This window comes from Periplaneta americana, chromosome 8 (assembly GCF_040183065.1).
Source record: "Periplaneta americana isolate PAMFEO1 chromosome 8, P.americana_PAMFEO1_priV1, whole genome shotgun sequence".
NCBI classification, from domain to species: Eukaryota; Metazoa; Arthropoda; class Insecta; order Blattodea; family Blattidae; genus Periplaneta; species Periplaneta americana.
Genome location: NC_091124.1, coordinates 60,579,686 through 60,597,060, shown reverse-complemented (window position 1 = coordinate 60,597,060; position 17,375 = coordinate 60,579,686). Strand labels below are relative to the sequence as shown.

The 17,375-nt window shown below is 37.7% G+C and overlaps 1 protein-coding gene across 1 annotated transcript in view; it reads right to left on the bottom strand.

Moving 5' to 3' along the window:
- Positions 1 to 17,375, bottom strand: part of LOC138704736 (uncharacterized) — a 317,647-nt gene that overhangs the window by 266,219 nt on the left and 34,053 nt on the right. The gene's annotated exons all lie outside the window — the stretch shown is intronic.

Sequence of the window (17,375 nt, the reverse complement as noted above, 5' to 3'; positions counted from 1 at the left end):
ATTCATGTTGAGTTGACAACACTGGACTGCAAGTGCAAATAAACTGTCCCGCAAGAAGGCTCAAAATTGTGAGTAGTGGGGGAGAGAAGGAGAGAGGGATAGAAAAGAGAGAAATAGGATTACAGGGAGAGAAATTAATTGCAGAGGCTGAAAAGGAATTAAGGTTCAGTTCGCATATCTTACGGGGGGACAGATCCGATGGTCGGACTATACTTGTGGGTACGATCATCCCTCGACAGGTGCATAGCTTTACTATGCTGCATATCTTTATGTAGAATTACTGTACGTATGGGTGGTGGGCGACAAATCACGGCACATATTCATTGTAATCATACACGGCAAGAATATGACGATGATGAGAGAAGTATGATGGCTTCATCCCAAGTCTAAATTGCTTGCAAGCATGTTGCTGCAGGAGCCGCCGAATGTCATGCTGTCGAGGTGAGGGGATTACAAGGAGAACAAGGGAATACGTCAATAAGGAGAATACAAGGAGAACGAGAGGAATACAAGAAGAACAATTGAAATGCGGGAACAAGGGGAATACAAGGAGAACAAGGGGATTACAAGGAGAACAAGGGAAATACAAGAAGAAGAAACGTACAAGGTGAAGTCAAGGAGAACGAGGGAAATAGGATAACAAGAGGAATGCAAGGAGAACAGGGAGAATATATTGAGAAGGGGAAAACAACAGCAAGAAAAAGGGAAGTAGAAGGTGAAGGTAAGGGCAACATGGAGAAGAGGGAGATACAAGGAGAACAAGGCGAATATAAGGGCAAAGGGAATAAAACAAGAAGACGATAAGTACAAGTAGAATACAAGGAGAACAAGGGGAAGACAATGAGAGCAAGGGAAATACAAGGAGAGTAGGAAAATAAAAGGAGAGCAAAGAGAATACAGTAAAAAGAAGGAAACTGCAAAGGGAAGGCAAGGAGAACAAGACGAATACAAGGAGAACAAGGGAAAGACAAGGAGAACGATAGGAATACAAGGAGAACAAGGGGATGAGAAGGAGAGCAAGGAAAATAAAAGGAGAGCAAAGAGCATACAGTAAAAAGAAGGAAACTACAAAGGGAAGGCAAGGAGAACAAGACGAATACAAAGAGAACGTGAGGAATACAAGGAGAACAAGGGAAAGACAAGGAGAGCAAGAGGAATGCAAGGTGAATACGGAAAATGCAAAGAGAAAAAGGTAAATGAAAGGTAAATAGGTAGTGACTCCGCAGTAGATTTATATGAAACTCCTTTGTTGCGGTACTACAGCTTGATATCAGACGTTGACATAATTCAATGATTGGAATTTCTCTAGACGTATACCGTTTTAGGCAGGAGTTAGTGGGACTGTCGTAATGTGTGTTTAATACGATACCGAACATCCACCGAAAAAAATCCCTCAACTAGTAAACATTTATTTCGTAGGTGAGATTCCACGACTGTGACTTTTCTGCAGCGATAAAACTGCACATTAGGCGTAGCGTCCACGTGGCTGGTAATTAAAGCTAAAAGTATATCTAAGATCGTGAAAACTGAATTTCAGTAAGGTGTCATATTTGTCGAAGAAGACATTTCAGTAATGAAAAATCTGTTGGAAGTTTAGAAATAAAACAAAATAGAATTGCTAACAAAGCATTCCAATAATTGTATTGGTATAAAATGTTGTAAGTTAAAATGTTTAAATATTCGATTTTTTACTTCACTTTTAGACTTAAAACTAAGCGGATGTGGATATAAAATTGAAATAATTCACTTTAAAATTAATTTTATGTAATTTTCGTCGTTATATACACTCGTTGTGTATTAAATGTCATATGGGTTGCAATTTAAGATGTAATAGCAGATAAATAATGGATTCTTTGCTGGTTGTTTGTTTTAATGTCTCACTCTGACACTGCATTTAATGAGAGGAACTTGTCTAGTCATCAGCATTTGTGGTAGTCTGGCGAAAACTAATCATATCCTAGACGACAGGTTCTAAGTGACAAGACTCTTCAGTAAGAAGGCTGGTAAACACGTTGGAAGAGCGTTGAACTCTCTCTTATGTCCACTTGTACGTTCACACCTATCCTTAAATGTGCGACATTTTGAAACCAAGATCTGACTTGATTTATGTTATGCTATAAAGTTTATGAATCATATTGAGTTACAGGAGTTCTTGATGTTGCTTCTCAAAGAGTTGAATAACACTTGAACTGAATGAATGTTGACATAAAATCCTGACTTTCACGGTGAGATGAAGAAGACAGTGTTGGTATTTGTGTCGCAGACCGGTAGTTCATAAATACGTTTCTTGCGCTGTTTTTGTTTGTCTTAGAGTAGCAGTTGTTGTTTGTTCTTCTGCATTTGGAATTGAGGAGAAAAAAGCGTGGAATTCTTTCCTTATTGCATTGACTGGGTGCCGGATCCGATCCCACCTTGTAAAGGTTTCTTCAAAATATGTACTAACAAAAAGGTATTTATTTTACAATAGATTTCGAGATATCTTAGTGTTTTATTTTTTAATGAAACGTATTCCTCCTTTATACCGTTAAGTTGAGTGTACTGGGAGGTAGCTAGTTCATGCTTTCATTACCTTGGCATTCGGGGGAAATGAGTGATCAGTGTCACTGTTACTATTGCCCAAAAAGGCTGTAAAACAGCGATTCTGGAAGTACTGCAAAAATACTTCCTTGTGTGCTATAGTTCAAAGTCAGTTTCAGTTCTGCGAACTGATTCCTCTCGGTTGCTGTGTAAAATATGTGCATATTCTGCATATCTTTGAAAATATAAGGAATGTTTTTTTTTTGTACAGAAAATACGAAATATATTATTCAATTACACGAAAGTTAGAAGTAATATGTTCACAGAAGAAATTACATTTTTGAGAAGTGTGAAAGGCTGAAAGTAAAGAATTTTAAGAAATAAAGTGCACAACAAAATGAGAAAAAAACTGGCAACGATGAACGTTGCACTTACAAGGAATGTCCTACTCAGTGGTGTCACTATAACTTTCTTAGTTGGTTATTTAACGGCTTTGTATCAACTACTAGGTTATTGATCATCGATGCTATTAGTGATATAGAGATGGTGTTATGGCGAGTGAAGCCGAGGTTTCGTCATGTGATTACCTGACATTCGTCTTGCGGTTGGGGAATATTTAAGAAAAAAAGAAACCCAACCAGATAATCAGCTTGAGCGGAAGTTGAACCCAATCTCGAGCGCAACGTGTCTGCCGCCTGAGCAATGCCCGTGATTGCACGATAACATCCGCAGACCCCATAAAATTGAAGGTCCTTTAAATCGGGAAACATAAATTTTCTAAATGACTCTTGAATTTTGATAGCTGGTGCATTGGAGTAGTTGTAGGCCTATTCAATGTGTAATTTGATGGCAAGGAAAATGTTTCAATCTGAATCAAATTTGTTATTCAATGAAAGTATTTTTGTAAACGTTCACGTACACGAACAGTCTACATGCAACCACTTCAACGAAACAGTTCTTACTCTTTTTCAGTCGGTCAAATTGTTAACTATACAAAACTGATAGTTATTTATATAAACAGTTTGCGTATGTTGGTGCAATAAATGATATAACTACTTTTGTGTAACTTCATTTGGGAAAGTGAATGTATAAGAATTGTTATAAATTATTTATTCGTTTAGTAGTGTGTTATATGAAAGCTCCTGACTTGGAGTTTTTAGCATACGGTTTTAAAGACCAGCAGACAACCTTTCGCTGAATTCCAGTGTAAAGTAGGTGTATCGTGCGCTCTGAATAGATTTGTAAACATTCAAGGCACACTGTTAGCCGAATGACTAATGAATCTGCTCTCCGAAGGACCCAGTTTCAGATCTCGGTCAATACAAATGGAATTTGTAGTGGAGGACGAAGTATTAGAATAAATTATTTCTAGATGATAAAGATTTTCTTATCACAGCACTAGTTTGGCATTTTAATATCAGTATTTCTGAGCCGGGGCACCAATCTGGCCACTTAAACTTCTTTTAGTGCCTCGACTAATACCTTCGTGATATCTTTGGCCTTATAGTTTGCGAGTCGATTAATTGTTTGTATGCATCTGAAGTCTGACTAGTGTTTATATAGCTGGTCGGCGATGTATGCAGTGGAGGGGGAAAGGAACTGGCCACCCTACCCCATTATCTCATGGCCTAGTTGCCTCATAAGTGGTGCCTTCTTGGTATCACTTGTGAGGTTCAGACTTGTCTTCGAACAGTTGACTAAACAACAACAACAATAGGCTATGTAAATTGTTACCTGAATAAAACATTTATTTCGGTTTCTTTTGAAGAGTAGAGGATTTATTTTATATACAATTATAGTGGTCCTGGTACTGTTTAATTTGATCGTTGGATAGCGAGAATACTGTTGTACGTGAAGAGAAAATGCATCCCAGTTTCAGAACCAAGACATTTCAAAAAGCTTACAGGATTTTGCATGCTTTGGGGTATTTACGCTATGATGTGGTGAATTCGCCTGTATTATTTTAAATGGTGATTCAGTGTCTTTGAAAATCTGTGGTATGTCCATCAAAATTTTTATCTATAAGACGGAAAGCAATGTTATGTTGTTAAGAAGTGATATAAATTGGACTTTACCCTTTGCTGTTGGTGAATTAAGAATTCATAACGTTTCGAGGATAGAGTCAATCTCCGAAATACTGTAAATTTCTTATTCATTATCAGTAGAAAATATCCAATCTATAGGCAACCTTTTCTTCAAAATTTTGTCAGATACTGATATAGTCCGATTTTAATTTAATAGCGGAGCTAGCAATTTCTTATGGTGTAAGGTAGGAGTCGATCTTACCCCCCTCCCTTCGAAATTTGAAGTGGCACCCCTATATTATGATACTGAAATTTGAAAGCTCGTATATTTTGTTTTCTATCGTCGCCTGGCAACCTGAATTTTTGTTATTGTCAGTTGGTTAAAGGATGGAAAAACAGTTTATTTTGGTAATTTTCTAAATTTAATTCACTAAATTTACTAAATTAAAAGTTCAAAATGTACCCAATTGTCGGTTAGAGAGTAATACAGCCTATTTTGGAACTCTTCTACATAGCATTGCCATAGTAAGTAAGGTAAATCTAAACGTCGGCTTTTATTATCTTCTATTCTGTTTCAAATCATTAAAGAATAGTTTTATAATACACACCATGTTGTTGTTTAGTCAGCTTTCCGAAGACAGGTCTGAACTTCACAAGTGATACCAACATGGCGCCATTTATGAGACAACTAGGCCAGGAGATAATGGGATAGGGTGGCCAGTTCCTTCCCCATTAGCTACATATTACACTAATCAGGCTTCGGCTATATACAAACAATTCTTCTTCCTCTGACACATAATATTCCTTAATATTAATTTGTGTTACTACTACCTGAAATAACCTGTAATCAACAATAGTTTTTGTAGTTTTATTCTCTTCAGCTCTAGTCAGTAATAACAACAATCTAAGTTTCCAGAAGACGATATAAAACAAAAGATGTGAGACCAAATGAATGAATGATATTTATTGAATATTCTTTCAAATTTAAGTATCATAACTGCCTACTGAAGGATGCACTGGTAGGAATGGTGAACTGGAGAAAAGTTCGGGCAGGAAAAGATATCGCATGATAGACAACATAGACATACAAATCGTATGCGGGAACTAAGAGAAAGTTGGAAATTAGGAAGGATTGGAAAATGCTGAATTTGCAGTGAAAGACCTGCCCTTGGGTAGGAAACTGTGAATATATATATATATTTCAAATGCAATTAACACTGGTTGTAAACTTTCCCCCCAATATCTAAATTGACGTGTTTTATTTTAATTAAATTTAGTTGAAAAAATAGTTGTTTAGACAGGGAAGTTTTGAAATGGAAGCCCGTTACACCGTTTTAGAAAAATACATATAAAAAGAAGGAAAAACCTAAAATGCAATTAACACTGGTTTTAAACTTACCCCTTGGTATCTAAATTGACGTGTTTTTTTAATTAAATGTAATTTAAATAAATAATTGTTCAGACTGGGAGGTTTTGAAATGAAAGCTCGGTATACTGCTGTAAAAACACATAGGCGTATAAAAACATCACATTTCTGAAAGACAGCTACTTCGAAAATTATATCAATGGTAGAAGTAATATCTAATGCATGGGTATCCAAACGCCTATAGAACCAGAAGATATTGCACGCCAAGCATGCTCTGCTAAGGTCAATAACTTTCCATATAAAATAGGAAAAACGACCTTAAAGAATATGCGCTGCGGGTTGCTTACTCCAGGGTTTGCCTCGTATGAGTTACAATTGGACATCTATGATCTAATGTAAGAGTGTCACGAAGTAGCATTTGTTTGTTTAAGTTACTCTATTCGAGAAGCAGATATATTAAAGCACGAAGGATTAATAGGCTTGGTTATTTTTATTTAATAAGAATTAATTCCCACAGAATTTATTGTACAAAAAGATTATATAGTATGTAACAGCAGCGAGACATCGTAAAGGGAGACCTTTGTGGAGATATAAACATTTGAAGAAAAAAAACCACGGGAAATAAATCGCTGGAGACAAGAATGGCTGGAACAAATTGCGTAGGAAAACCGAAACACATAAGAGGTTGTAAAGTTGAAGGAAGAGAAAGTTGGTATAGTCCAAATGTAGACATAAAGGAAGGTCAAGGTCCGAAGAGGGAGGCATGAGCAGGAATTGAATTTTGACAGTGAATTTGAATACGTTGGCATGTGACATGTTGCATTGTCGGTCTGTCAACATGTTTATGCTGCTCACTTCGCAAGACGTGTTGAAGAATGTGGTATAACCAGTCTTGATGAGTGTAATGACACATGTATTGTATTATTCTAAAACAAGTCAAGTTGCAAATGAGAGGGAAGCAGAAGAGGGATGAGTTCTTCATATCGCGGTTCGTGCTAGTTGAAGAAACCTTGCCACCGGCGTAGCTCAGGCGGTAGCTGCGTTTTCTTGCTGATCCTAATGCTCTCTCCGGCAGTGGCTTGGATCCTCGCATGGATTGATTACCTGATTTGGTTTTTGACGTAGAATACGTCTTTCCCTCACCAAGCATGGTCTTCCATTCCGGGAATCATGGTGAAACAAAAATGACAGAATTTCAAATGCTTATTGTAACAAAACTGTCAGCCATAGTCGAATTCTAATGTTATTAGTAATTAGGCTATGAACTGATGTAACTTGGAGGGTCACGCCAAGTTACGCCACCTCGCCTTGCTACGGGCATGAGGACGCCAATAGCGCACAAGAAAATAAAATATTAATTAAAGTACATAAGTGGATATGAAATACAGTGACACAAATGTTTAACAGTTACATGTTTGAGTATATTTTAATGCCGTTGTTACAATATTTTCAACTAATAATTAAATTAAGGAATGTTAGTTTGTATTATGAAGTCAGGCGGGAGTGACAGTGTAGATTGTCCCATTGTGTACGCTATAGAGTAGCAACTAGCGGTGAAAAAAAAAAAAACATCTTCTGCTCTCAGTAGCTTTTTAATGTGCTAGTTGATATAAACAACAATAAAATGCAATATAAGCGCTTAGTATAGAATCTCGAAATGTAGATTACCGGTAAACATTTTCAGTTGTAAGAATTTTCACTATGTTCAAAGTCAATTAGTCGAACATCAGTGAGATGGACAATAGCATCTTCCCCTTCACGGATGGTGAAGAGTGTGAGTAAGAGGGGAAGGCCTATTAACCAAACTGAAATGGGGATTACACGCATTGTATTCTTCACCTGACATAATTAAGAACATTAAATCCATACGTTTGAGATGGGCAGGGCATGTAGCACGTATGGGCATATAGTGTTAGTTGGGAGGCCGGAGGAAAAAAGATCTTTGGGGAGGCCGAGACGTAGATGGGAGGATAATATAAAATGGATTTGAGGGAGGTGGGATATGATGGTAGAGACTGGATTAATCTTGCTAAGGATAGGGACCAATGACGGGCTTATGTGAGGACGACAATGAAACCTCTGGGTTCCTTAAAAGCCATAAGTAAGTAAGACCACCCATTAGATTGTACTAATACCCTTATTGTTAATATTATTTTATAACATAATTTACTGTCTCTCGTAAGACACTACTTTGGAGTCAGCAATTTTGGCAAGTGACCTCGATGGCATCGCTAGTGGGCAAGCCAAATGCTGTTCTGTTTGGACTGCATAAATGAGTTGCGATAACGCTGTCAGTCGTTTATACACACCAGCATTTCGTATCGCCATTATTATAAAACACACCACAGTACAGTACGATTCCTAGGAGTGCCGTAAATGACTTTTGTTCGTAATAATTTTACAATTCGCCTCTCACATTTCCTAAATGGAAAGGGGGGAAAAAAGCATTGCATAACCAGAACCAAGAAATTATTGCAAATGTTTATTTCTTCATGAAGCGACAGGCGATAAAAGGTTTCGAATTGTCTTCATTAATAATAAACATTCATAAAGTACAAGAATGAGTTTCGGAAGTGACAGAAATCGACACGTTCGATAAATAACAGAAAGAAGAGGTATGCTGAAATAAGAGATGAGATGAATACAGACGTGGACAAATTATTAGCAAAATTGGAGATTTTTATTATATATTTTTACAAAGTATGATTCTTCAATTTAGACTACAGTTGACATATTTGCGTATTTCCAAATTATTAGAAAAATCGAAGATTTGTATTGTATGTTTTTACAAAATTTCACTTTTCAATTTAGACTACAATTGATATTTTTGCATATTTACAAATTATTAGCAAAAGTGAAGATTTTTTTGTATATTTTTACAAAATTCGACTCTTCAATTTGGACTACAGGTGACATTTTGGATATTTCCAAATTATTAGCAAAACTGAAGATTTTTATTATATATTATTACAAAATTTGACTCTTCCCTTTAGACTGTTGTTGACATTTTTGCATATTTACAAATTATTAGCAAAATTGAAGGTTTTATTGTATATTTTTTTTACAAAACTTGACTCTTCAATTTAGAATAGCCTACATTTGACATTTTTGCATATTTCTATCTACTGTAATGATAGAAATATGCAAAATTGTCAACTGTATTCTAAATTGAAAAGTCAGTTTTTGTAAATAGAATTATCATAAAAATTGCCAATTTTGTTAATAATTTGTCCACATCTGTAGTATAATTCAATTTCATAAAGGAGCCTTTGTTTTAAATTTAAGGGCTGCATGTCTCCTGGTTGAAAAAAATAAGTCAGTATATTTTGATTATTACTACCTCCCATTTTGCATCCGTTAATGTTCGTATTTCGTAAAAATTCGTCTTATCTTTTGACTAATGATTAACAGAAACTTACACACAGGGTTTAAGGTGATTATAGTCAGTCAGTCGGTCAGTCTGTTGATTATAGAATAGTTTGTTTTTATATATACAGTATGTTATAGGCCTACAGTATATAGATTGTCTTTATACTTTATTTAGTAACGAGGAAAAGATTATACATCGGCAACTGGAATTATCTCGAAAACTGTGTGCCGGGAACTGGCCCCTTTTCATACGCGTGCACCCACCGTAGTTCTATAAAATTGGTTATATCTGCATTCTTTTTGGAGGTGACTGCCCATCCGAGTCCACTAGGATAATCGGGAATGTATGTTTACTTCCTATGTCTCACCATTCCAGCTGCAGTTTGCTTGCGACGAAGATAACAACCGACTTTGCAGCTATGAGTAATTCGCTGTGGAGTTCCGATTAACAAATTCCATCTGCCGAAATCGATGGCGTCCACTTTAATTGTATTGGATAAGCATAGCGGAAAATCTCGTTAGAAACTTTTTTCCTCCACTTTTTATCTTGAAGTGTGGTTAGGCGTAATGAACGCATTGATCTGATGTAATTGAGTTCCGTGCCACTTGCCGTAACGAGCTTTCGAAGACCATATGGAAAGATTCCGTAGAACAATTCATTCACAGTGATCCGTTTACGGACGTTCACTGGTATCAATACCCGTAATGCGATTTCCAAGCCGGCACATAATGTGTATGGCTCACCCATTGTTTAAAAACGCTGTATCACTAGAATCTGATGTGGCGTGTAACCTGCTCGGGCCGTCATAACGGGACCGCCTGGCATCTCCTCCATCGCCGTGGTATGCCTCGTGACCCATTCAGCTACTAATCCGACTCGATCTACGCGATACTCGCGAAGAACACGTGCCATTGCTTTCCATTTGTCTCTCCACGCCCCCGCCTCTTTGTGTGTGTGCTCTGTAATTATCAGCAACACCGAAACGTCTTCTCTTATCTCACTTGCGTAAGAACAGTTTGTATAAGCTGTAGTTTAGTTTGTTTCTTGCTGCTGCAGGGATCTGCTAAGGATATTTATAGATCATGGTGGGCACCAATGATTTTTAGGATCTTATGCAGAGTGAAAGATGTTCAATGACAGTAACTTCACAGAGGAAATCCATAGGATCAAAGGAACAGAAATTTCCTTTACAATTTTGTTTTATTTCTTTTTATTTAATGCAAAATCGATTTTGTTTCTAGAAAAATTGCAACATTGCAGTAAATACAGTAGCATTTGCCAACGCATGGATTTATTTGTTTTATTGGGTTATTTTACGACGCTGTATCAACATCTAGGTTATTTAGCGGCTGAATGATATGAAGGTCATAATGCGGTGAAATGAGTCCGGGGTCCAGCACCGAAAGTTACGCAGCATTTGCTCGTATTGGGTTGAGGGAAAACCCCGGAAAAAACCTCAACCAGGTAACTTGCCCCGACCGGGATTCGAACCCGGGCCACCTTGTTTCGCGGCCAGACGCGTAGACCGTTACTACACAGTTGTGTACCCAACGCATGGAAACACCCCTTCTCCGTAGTAGTGAGGGTGGTTATGTAGTCAATGTCAAAATCATTCTTTTTTTCACGAGGTGACTCCCCTTATGTTCCACGGTAATCAGGCGTTAGGTTGAAGCACGCGTCTGGTAACAGCGTTGTCAAATATAGATTGTGGTGGGTAGCAATGATTTTTAGGGTCTTGTACAGAGTGAAAGGTGTCCAATGACACAGAGGAAATCTATAGGACCAGAGGAACAGAAATTTCCTTTACAATTTTGCTTTATTTCTTTTTATTTAGTGCGAAATCGACTTTGTTTCTAGAAAAATTGCGACATTGCAGTAAATACAGTAGCATTTGCCAACGCATGGAAACACCCCTTCTCCGTAGTAGTTGGGGGTGGTTATGTAGTCAATGTCAACATCAGTCCTTTTTCACGAGGTGACTCCCCTTATGTTCCACGGTAATCAGGCGTTAGGTTGAAGCACGCGTCTGGTAACAGCGTTGTCAAATATAGATTGTGGTGAGTAGCAATGATTTTTAGGGTCTTATACAGAGTGAAAGGTGTCCAATGACAGTAACGTCACAGAGGAAATCCATAGGACCAGAGGAACAGAAATTTCCTTTGCAATTTTGCTTTATTTCTTTTTATTTAGTGCGAAATCGACTTTGTTTCTAGAAAAATTGCAACATTGCAGTAAATACAGTAACATTTGTTAACGCATGGAAACACCCCATTTTCGTAATAGTTGGGTGGTTATGTAGTCAATGTCAACATGAGATCTTTTTCACGAGGTAACTGTCTTTACGTCCCACGGTAGTCAGGCGTTAGGTTGAAGCACGCATCTGGTAACAGTGTTGCCAAATATCCGTTATTTAAAGTGATCTATTAATAATTAAAGTGTTAAAATATTCTTGAACTGTAAATGTAACACAGACCTTATATTTACTTACTGGCTTTTAAGGAACCCGGAGGTTCATTGCCCTCACATAAGCCCGCCATTGGTCCCTATCCTGTGCAAGATTAATCCAGTCTCTTATCACCATATCCCACCTTCCTCAGATCCATTTTAATATTATTTTCCCATCTACGTCTCGGCCTCCTCACAGGTCTTTTTCCCTCCGGCCTCCCAAATAACACTCTGTATGCATTTCTGGATTCGCCCATATGTACTACATGTCCTGCCCATCTCAAACGTCTGAATTTAATGTTCCTAATTATGTTAGTTTATAGTTTATTAGTGCAATTCATAGAGAAAAGGGACGACTTTTCATAATTATGAATGAATTGAATGTGAAAGTTAAAGCTATAATGTAAATAATGTTTCTTATTGTAGAATTTAAATGCTAACGTTAATTTCCTATCGAATTGCAGCGTTGAACACAAACTGTAGCCCATAGATTGCTATTTCTACCATATTGGATGGTATTTTAGGTTAGTACAGTGTCTAGAGGTTGTATAATATGAATTCATTTACATTTATAATTTATGTCGTAATATAAGGAAAGTGGGCTATTGGTTTGCGGACTAGTCGTCTTGTTTGCATTTCTTGCTGTCTTACAGTACGTTGGGAACGTGAAGAAATGCACATCAGATAGTTTTATTCATAACTTTTGTACCACAGTAACTGCACGAGCGTACTGGAATTTCAATGAAGGCGAGCGGATGCTTAGCATTAAATGTGCGGTCATCCATACTAACTTAAAGGCGCTGTATTCCCAAGTACATTGATATAGTGTGACGTTAATAGCTCATTTCTCATTTTTATCTTTCAACTATATCTTCCTTCATGGTGTTAGCTCGTTGTAGGTGCCTAGTCATAGCATGCGGATTATTGAAATATTTCCAAAGAACTTCATTAATTAGACCTTGTTACTGGAAAGGTCTAACCTTGAGAATGTGACGGGCTTACCGATGACGCATTATGTATTATTATAGCTCAACACATGCACGGGATGAGAGCCTATGATAGAAATCTTAAAGCCTTGGTTTTTCTGAACCGACGCATGCGAGTTGCGAGGCCTCGCACAAATCCGAACTATACGAGAGATAGTGAGTGGTTTCTATAACTGCGAAGTAGTCCGGATTTATGCGAGGCGGGTCTCGCAACTCGCATGCGTCGATTCAGAAAAACCAAGGCTTTAATGTGCGCTTTGTGGGCTAGTGGCACGCAGTAGCCTATATTAGTTTATTATTAATTGATTTATTAAGCCCTAAGAGATTGAAATTGTGTGATATCATAAATGAGAAGTAGAGGATTCTCCCGCAAGAAATCGTAAAACTGCTTCTGGAACTGATTATGATATCCGACTGTTTGGTTAATTTTGAGCCTTTCATATGAAGAGTCCACTGCAAGAATGATGGATGTCATTTGGAATACATTTTGCAGGAGAAGCAATTGAAAGTTTGAAATGCTTAGCGCTCAAAGCTTAACTGTGATTTTCCGATCATTACCGGACAATGACTATCAGTGTTAATGCCATATAACTCTCTATGTACATTCTATATGTCTTAAGCTATGCATTGACAGTCTTTGTTCATTTTCGACAAGAAAGTGACATCCATCATTCTTGCAGTGGACTCTTCATATAAAAGTGTGAAGTGAGATCTGGTTGTGAAGCGACAGATACGGATTGAATTCAAAGGAGGGGTGGAATTTTTAATGTCTCAATTATTTTAGAACGAAATCGGTGTCCACTCAAATACAAATATTCCATACCATAAGGTGGAAACTTCCTTAGAAATAAACTGAGACTCTGACTGATCATTTATTGCTTCTCTCAAAATTTTTGTATAGGCTATGCCACTTACATTCTAATAAGATCCACTGTCATTCCAAACGACTCAGTACGGGTAGATCTATATTAAAGACGCGCACATGATGAAACTTCTGAAACGTATGTGCAGCACTGTGTCAACTGTGTTGGTAACTCATTTTGGAAGGGCAATGGTTTACGACGACCGCAGACCCGCTAGACTAAGGTTTTTCTCGGGATTCTCCGTTTTTCCCCTCATTACACAAATATTCTCCACAATTCCCCTTTTATTATCAAATACCGCCTCGAAAAATCGGGCATCTCCTGTACTTGCGTGACGCCGAATCGACCGTCCGCCATGTATACTCTATTGTATTTCAAGGAGTGCAGTTCGGTGGTTCCTTTTGAACACCCACTTACAGATTTATGACTTCCTACATAATCACCTCTGACAATTCCATCCTGTCCCCTCGTCCCAACATTGCACAGTTGCTACAATCCTGCCACAATCCTGGTGACCCTCGACGGGATTCTTGGAATTCGGGAAAGACGCGGCAACTCTGCCTCCACGTGGATTTGACGGGAGTTTGTCAATTCTTCTGAACGAGGGTTGTGATTGGTTACTGACAGGAGAAGACAAGATTTCCGTCACAGTAAGGAAGACATTTATTGATGACAACCAATTAGTAGGGGGCAGTAGAAGGTTTGTCGGCAAAGTCCTTTCTGTGAAACTGCAGTCCTTGAAATAAAATACAGTATATGTGTCTCTAGCGGTTTTTTTGCGAAGACTTGTATATGACAGTGACAATGGATTCTAGACGACTCTAGACCTGCATCAGAGACACCGGATTCTCTCAGATTCTTGCTTGCCTGACGGCTACATGACGACTCGTATAGATCTATGACGTATTGTGTACTAGCACCTGGGTACTATTGCATAAAAGATACTAGTGACAAGTGACAATTTATCAATATATGGATTACAAATTACAAGTCTTAGTAATTTCTGTTGCATAACACAATTTTACTAATTTGTCATGACTAGCATACAGTATTTTACAAGTGAAAGTCAGCCATATTGACAGATTCTGTTTTATGATATTTCGAAAAAAAGTACTGAAATCAGTTTTAAGTGTTATTTAATTTTACAATAATTTAATTACGGTACAAAAGAAGAAAGACGATCGTAATCTATGACGCACACAAAATATTACACGAAACAATTTTTACGTCACGTTTTTTATAAATAATTAAGAGAAGAAAATGGTATACGATTTCGACAGTTTTCTTCCAATTTAACGTAGGAAGTAAAATCAAATAAATGGAAAGAACCTTATATACTGTACCTTATGACATTTCAATACCGGATACAAGTAATGATTGGAAATATACGAGAGAGACAAATTGGCCAAACTTTAGGAAGGTAGCCTTGATATGTATTTACATGTTATCTTGTAAATGAATATTATTTTCTTTTTAATTTCAAATACAGCGTTTGGTTACTATTAAAATAACCTTCTCTTGGTTATAGGCGGAAGTTGATAATGCAAAGAAGATTGGGGCCTAAATGTTCTCTTCTGCCTACACATGATTTGTTCTTCACTGTCACTACTTGAAGATGTCATATTAAACTAAAAATGCTCTTTCCACACTTTTAAGAAAGTTGACCAAGCACAAAAGTTTGGTAGAAAACGTGCTCGCGATTCTGTTTTACAAATGAGAAATTTTATGCAACAGTTCCTTGGTAAAACAAATGAAACTGTTAGTAATTTGTTAGTACTAGTACTTGTACAGATTTATGCAACAGAAATGACTGGATTTTTACGTATTTACTAATTTGTCGCTAGTAAAGATAGTAATTTCAGTTTTTTGAACATGCCCCAGGGGTATTGTGTACGGCTAAGAAGGAATGCGTGGTGTGGCAAATGGTGGCGCCGGCTTAGAGGAGTAGCACAGTCGGCAGCCAACTCACTGGTGAACAAAAAGTCTTTTAGGCTGGAGTTCTTAGGGATGCTTTGTGTCCCGCCCGATAAGCAGCACCGTTAAGCCGCGCCTTCTCTAAGATAACAGAGGAAATCGAATTAATAATGGGCAATATTGATGCCCGGGGCGGGAACGTACGACCGTGGCAGCGTCAAAGCTGCGCCATTGCCGTTGAGCACACAATAAATTGCGCAACATACCTGCACAAAAAGATTAATTTGATCACTATAGCCCGAGGAATTGTCCGCTGAGGATGGCAGTAGTAAGACATTACGTACATTAATATTAGTTAAAGCCGTGAGATAATAAGCAACATCATATGTTTTTGTTACATTATATTCTCTTAAAAATTATTATGAGGTGAACATAAAGACTAGCCTTGTATTTTAAATGAATACTATTTTACTTTCAAACAAAAAGAAAACATAACTGTATTTTCCTGTACTATTATCCTGGTATGTAATTATCCCTATTTTTAACCATGAAGTACATAAATAGGCCCGGAATATAATTACGTGGTATGTGACCCTCCGGGCAGCCACGTCCACATCCAGTTGTGCCAGTAGCCGGCTTGAAGAAGCCCGTTGCTTGATCTGTGTTGGTTTGGATGTTGCGATCACTATCTTCCATCACCTGGTATTAAACACAGCTTGTTCTTTTCATTTCGTCAAGTGCCCCAAGTTTAGATGCCCGTAGTTTGGTCAAGTGATTGTTTCTCACGTAAAGACTCGGTTCTCTGTGGGCATTTTTATGGATAAAGCTACTGGTAGGAGAGTTTCCTCTGAAGAACCACAAAGTTAGGCCTCTAAATTGGGGTATTAAGAGCCGGTAAAGAATTCATTAAAGAGACCTCATAATAATCTCGAAAGTGTTTAATATACTCTCGATTCTTCATTGCCTGAGGGATAGTAGAGAGAAATGAAAGTATCACGTTGAAAACATGCGAGGTATTTACATACCAAAACAATATTTGACATAGAAATCTTTTTAGGAGTATAGAAGTGAAGGTAGAACGATTTATGAAATCAGAACGGCTCGGAGACCTAATTATGACTTGAAGAGAAAGAGAACTTTTTTTCGTGCCTCTGTTCATTTGTACCTTGTACCGTTTGCGTCTGCTATGTTCACAGATTTCATCACGACCTGGCTGGGATCGAACTTCTCAAGGCACAAAATAAAATGAAGATGGCAAAGTAGCTCGTAGTCTTTCCTCAACTTTTGTGCATGTAGTCTAGTTCTATCTATTTCTATTACAGTATCACAAAAGCAATCCAATTTGATTATGTCTACGAGGTGATCTCAGAAGTAATGCACAAACTTACTTCATTGGCACGCATTTTATTTGTTCAATCCACTTACATCAAGATCATTCAAAATAATCCCCTTGAAGTGTTATGACTGCTTCCGAACGTTGTGGTAGCTTTTGGATGCCGCTTAATCCTCCTTTGAAGTTTAGATCTTGGATGTGTTGGGTTACAGCTGTATTCAGGACATTTAACATTGCAAAAAAGTTTACCACGAAGTGGATTTTTCATTTTCGGGAAAAGATCATAGTCAGTGGATTCATGCAGGCTGGCTGAGGGAGTGTTTCCCACTTGTAATCGGTCATACGGCATTCACTGACTCTGCGATTTGATGTCTTGCATTGTCGTAGAGAAGCAGCACACCAGACTCTAAATCTGTAATCGGTTCTGGAGATTTTTGAGCGCAGTTTCTTGCGGTCTATGTCTGCATATGTCATCAGTCTGTCTTCTTCCAAAGCTTGGCAACAATTACCTCTGAAGTGAAGTCCGGTGATTTCAGTCTTCAAGTGCGTTGGTTGTC